Source organism: Takifugu flavidus, chromosome 20, assembly GCF_003711565.1.
Source record: "Takifugu flavidus isolate HTHZ2018 chromosome 20, ASM371156v2, whole genome shotgun sequence".
NCBI lineage: Eukaryota > Metazoa > Chordata > Actinopteri > Tetraodontiformes > Tetraodontidae > Takifugu > Takifugu flavidus.
The window spans coordinates 9,550,905-9,563,795 of NC_079539.1; positions in this window are offsets into that span (position 1 = coordinate 9,550,905).

Sequence of the window (12,891 nt, forward strand, 5' to 3'; positions counted from 1 at the left end):
GCTGCCATCTGAAGCTCCAGATTTAGGCTAGAAGGTGGCACCGAGGCAACTTCAAAGTTCTTCCGGGCAGTCGGGGTTAGACGGACTCTCTGTGCAGTCAGGAGGGAGGTCATTATTAGGCCATGTTTATACCAGCACTGCTGGAGCTTTAACACATGGAATATAGTCATGGAAGTAAAGGGACTATGTGCCTGCTATGGTTTATGTATGCATACAGTATATGTGCGTGAGATTGTCCCAAAAGATGGCTCTTTCATGAGACATTTGCATTATTCCCGGCATGTACAGGTGAGGGTCACCAGTTCCCCAGGGAAAGTTTTTACACAAATGGCAAAATAAATAGTGCATGATATCAGAAGGCTAGACAGGTAAATTCAGGTGTTTTTGTTTTCTTTTACTGCTACTTTTTCTTTCTGAATGCTTACTTTTAAACATCCTAGAAGTTGGTGATGTTATTATTGCAAATTTCAAGGCCAAATACGAGATGAAACATGATTAAATAGTGAAACTGAACTTATGACCTTTCTGCTTTTTCAAACAAGCGTCTATTTGTGATGCACAATTTATACTATCTGCACACTTTTGCATTGCTCTTAAATGTCTAATGCTGTTGAATTTAATTGTTCATCTTATTAATGGTGGGAAATTGAAAAAAAAAAAGTGATACATTATTGTACACCCCAACAGGGAAAGCAGATATTATGATTGAAAATAGTTTATTGTGGAGATTTAGCAATAGCAGTATCGCTTTCGTGGAATATCTTTTTAGTTCACGCTGAAGCTGGGCAGTACAGTCATCCTATAGAATATTCATTATTGTTCATGTAGCGTGGAAAAATTAGCAAAATTAGTTATTCCAATAGGAATGCCTCATGTATATTGAAATGGAGCATTCATATAAAACCTGCTCAGTGTGTACACTGGCAACATTAAAGCAGATGCTTGAAATAATCATAAATTATGTGTTTGGAGTGATCCTATGAAATAAATAGTACATCAAGCCATATTTATTGAGTGGTTTTATTGTTGCAGAAGCTTCCAGTTTGTAATATATTTATCTTTGCCTACTGTTGAACTGTAAAAAAGGAGGTGGCAATGAGATAGTTAAAATGTGCAATTTGTATACAAGAACATAAATAAGTGAAAATGTTCGATTTCTGTCCAGCATTGCGATGCAAGTGCTCTGTTTGCGCCGCACTAACCTCAAAAACAACAACAGGAATCCTTTAAAGAATCAAGAACAACAAATGTGCAGTTATTTCTCTGGGTGGAATGAGATGTTTACAGACATGCTGCGCCTCTCCTGTTTCTACAGACCAGTTAACCCATATTTCGTAAACATACCAAGCGACCGAAAATAGAAAAACAAAGTCAAACTATGCCATATATCCGGTGTCAAGTGAAGTGTGATTGCATTATTTGAATTGGAAATCTGGCAAAATGATGATAACAACCCCGCGCACTAGCTCGGAAGGCAGGAAGAGGGTTAAATGAACAAAGCCTTGAAAAAGAGTCCAATTCTCCAGCTCCTGCCCCGATCCTCGCAGTTACCCCCACAAAGTACACAAGAAAAAAGAAAATAGTATCATGCATATCATTCATTAGCAGCAAATAAAAGAAATTCTCTCTAATAGTGCCCCCAAATCCCCAAGCTCCCAGCACCGCAGAGCAGAGAACTAAAGAAATGGGGGAGAGAGAGATGCAAAAGGAAGCCGTCTCCCTCAAGTGCTTGTTAGGCCCAAATTATTATGGCGATGAATAATTTTAAAAATAAATAAGAAAATAAATAAATAAAAAAGGAAACATTTATAGATCTAAGTATTATCAGAGGAGCCGCGGGTCTGTTGCCAAGCTCTCTGGGCCCGTTTGAAATCATCCTTTGTTTTTCCCTTTGATCTTTAACTGCTAACCTATCCGCCGCGTCACCTGCTTTCCTGTTAGCGCTCCTTCACCCACGTCCTGCCGTTAAACTTTTCCTCCATGCGACACGCCGCTGCCCGCACTAAGCGACAGTCGTAATCGCATCCCTCGTCATCCTTCTTTGTCGTCATTAAGTTTCCGTTCCTTTGCGACAATAATTAGCATACTGCACAGGGAGAAGATGAGGCAGAGAGGGGACGGAAGTGAGGGAAGACATAGGAACGCCGCACGAAAACATGAGCAGCAACAGCCATGCTGGACTGGAGGTCGAGAGGAAGCCTCGACCAGATCGTCCACTCCTCCACAACTCCGCTTTCTCTTTGTCTCTCTGACTTTGTCTTTGCTTTGCTGTGCACTTCACTCCTTTTTTTTGCTCTCCCCTCTCCTCTTTTGTGCTCCTAACAAATTCCCTGTTTTTTTCCGGTTTTCTTTCATCTCGGTTGTCCTGCTTTCATTTACTCTGTTTTTCCACCCTGTTTTCTTCCTTTCCTTGTTTTTCAATTTGTCTCTTCATTTACTTTATTTTTGTTGATTTAATTTGTGTTATTTTCTCCTCCGCTCTCATTTCCATTTGATGCCATATGCACTTTCAATTGGAGGTCATATTTTTATCTCTGCTATCTATTCCTCCCATTAAATCCTCATTTCTTTCCTTGCTATTGCTGCATCCGATTGTACTGGACTGCTTTAAAAACCCAACTGACCAAAGAATTATACAATACTGTCTCATTAGAAGCCATAAAACGTAAAAAGAATCTCATTGTACGACTCATGCTGTGTAAAAGGGCAAAGAAAAGATCACTTTTGCAGCATTTTGCTCAATTATCTGTGCCCCCATCAACTTTAAATTAAATTAACATTTGCTTTCAGAGCGTGTCAACAGTCCTGTTTCTGCTGGCCAGCCAGGTCAGGGATCACAAATCCTGCTCTATCCTGATCACCTGCATCAACCTCATACTTGTGCACACGTGTGGGAAAGGTCCTGGTGCAGAAAACACACAGAGATTTCCTCATCTAGCAGGTATAAACTCATTCACTGCTTAACGGTTACTTTTAAATGTCGTATGGGCGAGTCAGAGAGTAAAATGATTTTTGAAACCTTTTCTTTTAGGCATTTTAAAAACCCGTATCCGTTCGGTGTTGCTTTTCCAATCTTTACTTTGTAAACTCTTCTTTTCATCCCTCTCGTGCTGTCTTCCCACCCATTTTTACTTTTCTTTTCCTCCCCATCGACGTTCTCCTGAGCTTTCTGGCCACCAGTGCAGGGACTTCCCAAACCCTCTGCTCCTGGCTGATTGAAGTTGTAATGAGATGTATCCCAACATCCGTTTCTCCCTGTCCTGCCCCCACCTCTTACCCCTCTGTGCTGATATTTCCCGGTACCCTTCTTCAGTCCCCCCTCCCCAACCACCACCACCACCACCTCTCTGCTCCCCAGGTCCCCGAGTGGCTCGCTCGATTCTGTTTCATCGCACATCAAACAGGCCTGACGCTCTCCGTGAAGGCAGGACCCAGGGACCACAACATCTGCACAGGGAGGCATGGAGGGTGTGCTGGGAGGAGGTGGTGGTGGTGTAGGCGGGGGGAGAGACTTTGGCCTCAAAGGGGGGAAGGGAGGACACGTCACGCTACGAGCAGATGTCATCAGGACCCAAACAGCAGGCTTGGGGAACGCCGCAGGGATAGAGCCATGTACCAGAGGGCCCGTCCCCACATTCCAGCCTGAGGAGCCAGAAGACAAACTCCTCTGCCGCTCACCTCCCCTCACCTTGCAGCCCGACCCCCCCTCCTGCTCCCCCCTTTTGACAGTACAATTAGATAATTAGTCACCTCTGTGCTAACAGCCTAATCATTACTTGTCTGTGTGTTTTCTCTCCATTTCTACTCCACGTCTCCCTGGAGCCTTCGCGTGAAGGTGCAGGGGCAAAGGAGGCACACAATTACCTTTGTGTGGCAACTCCCCGTGGCACAGCAAGAGTGGCGGCTCTGATCCAGACCAAAGGAACGGGCCTGTCTGACAGACACTGAGAACCTGCTCTTTGCAGGGTCAAAGCTGCTCTCACATCCATTAACACCGGAGATATTTTATCATCACCTCAGTGTGGCAGGTGCGAGTTTTGGAGGGACCGCGTTCAACCACCGCCAGGTACAGGCACTGACCCCGCCCCCTCCAGTGCGGGTGATGGCGGCTGCCTGAGCTGCTGCTGTCAATGAGTTATCAAAGGGCTGTTTTGGGAACAGATGCTGACGTCAGGGTATTGAGCAGCCGCTCTTATGAGGATATTGTTTTATTTTCTAGTTTCTCCTTCATCTGCATGGGTAAAAGACAGATCTCCCAGTTCAGAGATCTTCTGAGGTCAAACAGAGATCATTTTTGAGAGACTCTTTTGGAAGGATTCTGAAAGAGTAAGCAAAGATTATTTTTTAAAGTCATGCAGCATTAGCAGAAACCACTGAGATACCGTTGGAAATGTCCAAGACTCATGAAATAAGTAATAAATAATAATAAATTTTTTGTTCGTCTATGAATTAGAAAGTACAAATGTTGACTAGAGACAGAAAGTTAAATGTGTAATGGAACCAGAACCCTGATGGCAGCTTATTGCATGTTTGTGTATCTGACCTTCAGAAGACATTATTGCTTATGAAGGATGTAATAAATTATGTCTGGGATCAAATTAAATTTGAATCATGTTAGAAAAATGTCTCCCAGCCGACTTTCATCCGTATGTGACGACCCTCAGTCATCAGATTAAGCCATATTTTGAGTCTGTAGTCAAAGTTCTAATTTGTGGACATATTTGCTCATCTGTCTACATTTCCACCGTACCTGATTACCAGAGAATTTAAAGGGAGAGGAGCCGGAGTAGAAGCAGCTTCTGGTGTTGAATCAGTGCTGTTTTTCTGCAAAGCTGTTAGCAAACATTCTGCCTAGCAACGGTAAGACGTACAGTTACCATCAGATGAGCAGGAACCCCTGTCCTTCATGCTAAGTAATAAATTATAATATACTGAACTCAAAAGACACCTGAGGATGATCTCGTTCCTAAACCACAATGAAGGTCAAACTTCCATCCTTTCCCTTCCAGAGACAGTAAACGAATACAGGAATGTTGCGATCTCCACCCGTTTTACTAATACATTTAAATCGATAACTGCCAGAAGGTCAAGAGAGTATTCCCAACCCTTTTACAAATTATGCAGCTTTGAAAACAGTAAACGGGGAGGAAGCCATTCAGCCTAAATCAGGCAGAAAGGCGCCTTCTTCCAGCTGACTGCAGTGTTTTCAAATCTGCCGTGAATCTGAATTCGGAATCGTTCAGATTTGGGGTGGTTCCTTCCTCCTGAAACTTAATCTGCTCCTGTGTTTTTGGCTTGTGGAGTATGAGTCCCCTGCTGTGCTTGCAGCGACAGCCATCATGTCTTCTCCTTTATTATTCAGCTTTCTTGCAGCCAGACAGCTGTTTTGCATAGCAAATGAATCAGAGCTCATGGTGACTTCTGACATTCCCGGTGACACATAAAAGGACGCAGGTCTTGAATCGTGGCGCAGCAGGTGAACACATAACAAGTTGAATTTGGAAACTATCAGATAAAGAAACCCGCCGCACCACTAAAGAACTCAAGATTACTTTTTAAGTGTACTGTACTTGGGGGTTGTTAGATTCATTGTATTGTACATTCATATTTCATGCAAGTTGATTCTGCTAACTAATCAAACATCACATTATTTGCAGACTCTTAAGTGTCAAAGTAAATGAGAAAGAAAAAAATAATTTCTGCAGCTGCACAGCATATTTCACCTTCATAACAAAATGCTGTAAATGGATTTAACAACAGCAGCTGCCTTTATTAGGCAACCAGGACTGCATTATTTTATCCTGACAGTAAAGTCGGGGTACTTTATCACTGTCTGGGTAATGAGAGATAACTTCCCCGTGTCTGCGGGAAGGAAGTCCAGCACCACAACCCCATGCATTTTTTATCAGTCGCAATTACTCAGAGCTTGTTGATATTTCCCATCGCTTTCATTTGGGAACATTTGCATCAAATAACCAGAGGCCTGCTGTAGGGCTAACCGAGCCGCGCCGCAGTAAATTATCAAGTCAGCGGAGGATTTGCTAATAGCCAGGCAGCAACAAGATGGGTCAGCCAAGTTCCTTTTGACATCTGCACTGTAGTCTGGTGCTTCCTGCTGATGCTCCACCTCCACAATCCACCACTCGTGTGGGTTTCAGAGCAGACAATTCTTCCAGTTGTTAACTTGGAATGTTTGTTTCGGTCTTTGTCTGTAGTATTTCTACAGGATACAGACACTCAGTTTCATGCATTTTTCAAATTGTGGGGCTCCGGAGGAGAGGAGAGGAGAGGAGAGGATAGGAGAGGAGAGGAGAGGAAGGAGAGGAAGGAGAGAGGAGAGGAGGGAGGTGGAGGGAGGGTAGGGGAGAGGAAGGAGGAGGAGAGGGAGGGGAGGGGATGGATGTTCAGGGAGGTGGCAGCTGTTGCTCCTGAGAGGGACTTCTCTTCATCTTCGAGGGTCTGGGGGGAGGGGAGAGGGGAGTCTTTTCGGGAGGGGAGAGGGGAGTTTCTCGGGGCTTCTGAGGGGAGAGGAGGAGAGGGACTCGAGATCTGAGGGAGCTGAAGGCTTGGAGAGGGGAGAGGAGGGGAGTCCTGAGGGTGTCTTCCGCTTCGTGAGAGGCTTTCTGGAGGGAGGAGAGGGTCTGAGGAGAGGAGAGGGGAGAGAGACGGAGAGAGAGGAGGAGAGAGGAGAGGGGAAGAGGGGGAGAGGTCGAGGAGAGTCTTCTCTGAGGAGAGGAGAGGAGAGGGTAGGGAGGGGAAGGGTAAGGCGAGAGAGAGGAGAGGAGAGAGGCTTGGAGAGGAGGAGAGGAGAGGGGGGGGAGAGTGGGGGGGAGTTTGAGGAGAGGAGGGAGGGAGGGAGGAGAGGAGGAGGAGAGGAGAGGAGGAGGAGAGAGGTGAAGGGAGAGGACGGTGGGAGAGGAGAGGAGAGGGGTAGAGGAGAGGGAGGAAGACATTGTGATGTAGCCTTTTCAGCCTATATTTGACATCTATGAGAGATGGCAGCAATATAGCTTACAAAGAGTGCTTGGTACTATACCACACATCCTGTAATCCATCATAATTAGCTACAATCCTGCTGAATGAATGCTACAGGCTTGATGCAGACATGAAGGCTCGGATGTCAACGACGGACTGACAGGAATGGCGAGACTCGGGCTGATTGACAGCAAGACTTCTAACCCAATCAAAGAGGAGGGACCAGGGTGGCTGCCTCCTGATGTCAGAGACGCGTTGTAATTGACAGGTGCAGAGCGATATCGGGGGGTCCTGGCGGAGCTCTGTGCCATTTATGCAGATTAACACGTCAAAAGTACAAATGAATAAATAAACTGGAAAGCGCAAATCAGGCATTTAGCCTGAGGGGATGCCATCAGTACTAGATTAAACAAAATGACTAATCACAAAACAATGCCTCTTCAGAAGTGGAGGGAGTCAAAAGACGCCGGAGCTTCGGGGTAAAAAGCTAAGTTGTCTTAATTATTCAGCTATAGGAAAACAAAGATGTAAATTCATAATTAATAGTGCAATAAGAGATAATGTTTTCTTTATTCTGTTAACAGAGCAAAAAGGGAAAACTGGGGTGGTGAATTTGAAATACCTGTTTTCCAGGCAGGAATAGAGAAATCTTATCAAAAATGAGGTTTATGGATGGGATCACACACAGGGAGGAAATTCCTAAAGCATCCAGACAGTACAGGTTCCTGAAGTGGAGGTCTACTGAGAATACTGTGGGCCAGCACAAAACAGCGCAGGATGGTATAATGAATAATCGCTGCCTACGCAGGGTGTTTTGGCACTAAAAAGTCAACCCGTTTTCCTTTGAAACCCAAATGAGTTGACGTCAGGTTCCCCCACCAAAGAGCCCCCCGTGCCACTGTCCATGACTGCAATCCTTAGATGTTTGAGTCAGTATCAGAACTGATGGGCTTTCTTTCTTTCTTTCTTTCTTTTTAAACAACCTCCCTGAGCTGACCGAAACACCTGTAACCTCAGTTTGAACCGCCTCCGTTCCAGGACACAACTCTGCTATAAACACATCGCTTCTCTTAAATTGGCCCAGGAGCGCCTCTGGTTCCTCCGACTTCCCTCCACGCGCAGCAGACGCCAGCCTCCTCTGACCTTCACGCCGAGCCACAGCCCAAACCTCAGATATTGATCTTTCTAAGTATCTGTTTACTCCTCGCCTGCGCACCATCCCAGCCGCTTGGAGAGTAGAGTTTGCCCCCCGGCGATCAGCGGGGCTCAGCTTGTTCCAGTCTTTGATCATCGTTCAGCCAGTGGATTAACATATGCACGCTCTCTTCCTCTCTTTGTCGCGGGGCTTGATAATAATTCTATGGCCTTTCTCTATGCCCCCCCCCTCCGCTCCAATATGGGGCGAGCGGTGAATCAATCACCCCGCTTTACGCCTCGTGTCCGACATGGATGCAAATCACGGAAGGATCTGCGGGTAAAGCTGCGCTTATGAAAACCCGATGGCCGCCTCATCGCAGCCTGCTCCTGCACGCGCGCCGCCAAGACGAGCAGCAGGTAGCGACGCGGAAAGCGCAGCGACGCCGGTGGAGACGACGCGCAGACGGACGAGATTAGGGCCAATACCGCAGCCCTTATCTGGGCGGAGGCCGGAGCTAAGCCTCGGCCGCTTTGCCAAAGCTAAAAGACAATTTTGGATAATGGAGTTAATTACCGAATCATTGTGGGAGGCTACAGCCCCCGTCTAAAAGGGGCTTAATCAGAGGGAAGCGGCAGTCTTGCCTTTTTACCTGCCCTCACTGTGCACTAAGTGTGCTAATTAAGGCTGGTTTCAGCATACTACCACCCGAGTTAGCTCACTTACAGGGCTGGGGCTTCTGGGGGTTTACAACCACACCCCAAAGGCCTCCGCAACTAGGCCACAGAGTAAAAGTGTGAGCCCCAGCTGGAGGAAGAACAAGCGTGCGCATTTCCAGGCAGGCAGGTGACTTTTTCGCCACCTTTGTGGTTTCTCTAATGGCCGCTGTCGAAACACACCCGGTTGCCTTATTCATTTTGACCTAATTACATCAAGTCCTCGCCCTAAATGCAGCGACGCTCGCGTGGTTCCGTCCGTTCCTACATAACATTTAACCACAGCTTCTGCAGGCAAGTGGGGTTGTTGAGCCTGTGCCTCCTCACCCCCCCCTCCCCATTCTATCTACCATGCAACGGATGAGGCAGAGCAGCACATGCTGCTAATAAAAATACAGCAACCATGTGAACTCCGGACTGGCAGGAGGAAGAGCGGTGAATTTAGACAAGCTTCCCTCCTAATCATCAGTGTTGGCCTGAGCGGCGGCCTGCGCGGTGCTGAGATGGAGCCCTATTAAAAAACAGGAGCCCAGCTTGCTGGAAGAGATCCGTCCTCTCACCTCGGAAAACAACAAGCCCGCTCGCTCCGACGGCGAGACAATCAGCCGCGCGCCGCTCAGGGTGAGGCGCGGTGACCCGCCGCGCCGGGATGAAGCCGCTTCTCCACACTGATGAGCGCTTTCACAGACATCAAACGGGAACGCCTCAGACCTCCCCGCGACCTGCCCGCGCTGCCTTGTCTCCTGTTCTCCGCTTTTATTTGAGGTTGATGCGGGCAGACAGATCGGCAAATATCGATCATGGCGCACTCTGAAAAATTCTCCCTCCAGGTTTGCGAGGTGATTACAGGCCTTGGACCCAGCTGATGCTGACTGGCCGGGTGTGTGTGTGTGTGTACATTTGGGGTTTTTTTTCCCTCCACTAACTGTCAGGACAGGTTATATATCCTGCCTCAAATTCTTTTGTTGGACTGTCTCCAATCATCAAAAGAGGAGAAGACATCTTTAAAAAAAAAAAAACTCAGGCAGACAGGCAGGCAGGCGCGTGGGCACGCTGTACAACACAGAAAATAGTTTAAAGTGCACAGAATAATGCATGTGAATCCCAATGATCGAAATTCAAATGATTTGGATGCCTCCCCGAGCAGCTCTCTCCTCCTTGTCTGCCTTCTGTCGAGGCCTCGGAGCTCACCAATGGGACGGCGGGGAAACGGGCTGCGTTTCAGAGGGTTTTTGCATTACGAAGGGCCCGTTATTAATTAAGCGAGCAGGGGAGAGTTATGTGACGGCGGCTCCCGAGGCGACGGCCGGCGTGGATCTTGGCGCTGACCTGGCCCAGCAGGAGCGGGGGAGCTTGTGTCTTTGAGACGGTGGGGGTAGGAGGTAGAATGGGTGGTGGGCGGGAGAGAAAGCGGAGGAAGAGGTTGGGCCGGGGGGGGGGGGCGGGGGTGCTGGCTTCATGCCGACAGCCAGGCCTGCCGCGTCTGCGTGCCCGCTTTGAAGTGTCACCTTGAGGGAAGAGCCGATGGCCGGGAAGCTGGGGGGGCGGGAGCCGCGGAAAGGAGTGGCACGCTTGGCATTGGCAGACACAGTGCTTTAATATTGCATGGGCTCCCGTCCATCTCTGTACACACTCAGGACATTCCTTCTGCTTGATTTAGTTTGAAAGTAGATCTTTGTTTTGGTCCCCCCCCACCCCCCCTTTCTTTCCTCGCTGTGGATCAACACCTGTGCTGCTTTTGTGCTCATTCTTGCCTGAACAAATGTCAACCTCTGCAGTCAGAGCAACTTTAGCGACTGGCTGCTTCATCACGTTTGACAGTGGTGCAGTTGGCCGGCTGAGGCTATGCAGATCGCCTCCTCTGCCCACGTTAAGCAACGACTCTGCTCCGCACACACCCAGGGCAATCTAGCAATAATATTATTATTTAATACATAATTCAACACATTTAAATCAAGCCATTAGCTTTGCACAACTTTTTCCACACTCAGGAATGTATAAACTAATCTGTGAGGTGGAAATGCGCGGTGCTAGCTAGCTGGTGTGTTTTCCTGGCAAACCCTCATGCTTCTGACTTCAGATAAGATGATCAGAACTGAGGAATTTAACAGCATTTTCCAGGGCGGAAGTGATGATGTCGGTTCGTCGATAACGATGTCCTTTACTGGTCCTTAACTGGTCCTTTACTGGTCAACTGTCTGCCATCTGTGATCTATGGCATTTCAACTCCGGGCTGGCTAAGTGCCGAAGTTGCTTTCATCACTTCCCGAAATGGCAACTTCCTTTACTAAAATGAATCCGCGTGACAGGAGAATCAACTTAAACCTTCCCCGTCCACCCCTCGCGTGACCTACTGCCAGCAGGGCCCGGCTTTAAATCCAACATGGTGGATCAACACAGGCAGAAGGAAAGAGGCGTTTTTGAAGTGAGGAAAGAAAGTGTATTTTAAAAAAAGCGCACACTTTCTATTCACTTTAACAACCGTCCCAGTTCACAAATAGCAGTTTTAACTCCCCTGATTAGCACTGACATCTGCAGTCTTTCATCTCTCCCTCCATCTTGTTTTTTTAATCAGATTAACCCAAACGGGCATCCTTTAATGGCCTCTTTTTTTTAGGGGAGCTGAAAGAGGAGAGATAATTAAAATAATTAAACCGCTGGGACCAGTCTGCGCACGTTCATCTCCCGCTCATTTCTTCTCCTCTCGCCTTTAAGTTTTGATTCCGCCTTGCTCGCTGATTCCAGCAGCAGAGAGAGAAAGACTCATCATTCTCGCTTAATTGCGTTAAGTTGACTCTCGGAGGTCCAATTTTTTAACTCTGAAACCAGCAGCCAATGCAGGATCGGATCCTTCGGAGCATGTCAGCCATCTAAATGTGGAAGTAGAGCGGGAGGGAGGGTGTGTTTCTAAACAGCCTTTATGGAGCATATTTATTTAGTCAGTGAGTCTATTTTACATGAGGCCAAAGATAAAAAAAAGAAAAAAAAAAAAGAAAAAGTATCCTCTTTAATAATTATTTATTCATGGACTTTTAAGCTTTTAATGAGGACAAATGAAGCCGTTTTCCAGAGTGTCAGTATGCAGTAGGCTTACAAAAATATTCTTGTTTAGCATTTTGGTGAGCACTGTGAACTGTGAATCCATGAGGAATAAACACCAACACTTAAACATGTTTCCCAGAGACATTTCAGGGATCACGCTATCTTGATCTTGCATTAATGTAAATGCGAATGTTAATTTCCTACAAGATTTGATCAGATGCCGCTTGATTATTTATCTGCAGTAATTCTGGAAAATGAACCTGAGTTGGTCCAGATGTTGACCGCTACATAACAGGAACAGCAACAATTAATCACAAAACCCTGACACCAATTAAGAAAGCCTGCAAGACTCAGAGCCATATAAAAGTGTGTTATGCACTTGTACCTTCTCATTTGTACAATGGCGACCCGGGGAGGTAAAAAGTGCGCTACAACCCCCTGCTAGAGTTCTATTTTGCATTATAGGTGAACATATTGTGAATATTCTAATAACACAGCTTCAGATGAATTCAAACTTTACTTCCTGTCAAAAGGAATCTAATGAATTATTGCATGAGGATTTTACTGAGAGCAAAAGCCCCGACATCCTCATCGGAGTGCAATCCCAACTTTACACAAGCTCGGGTGTCTTCTTACCCTTCACACACTTCCACTTCATTCATTTGTGCAGGGTTTCATTTCAAGTTGGCACAAAAAAAGGGGGGGGGAAAGAATTCCTTTGCTGGAAATACTTAAGATTTGTGTTTAAATTTTTATGGAATCTTTGTGAACATTGAGGAGCGATTTCACATTTGCACTGACATCTAATTTCTCAAGTAAAGTCTGAAAACACAAATTGCCAAGGATTCCCTGTGTGCCCAATTATCCTGCATCAATTTCCCTGACCCTATGGAACGCTGGTAAATTAATCATTCCAGTTTTTTGGACTCTCTCATGAAATACATATGCACACGTTTGATAAACTAATCATATTCATTGGTTATACAAAAAAAAAGAAAATAAATCATTCCCTTAAACTAGGTG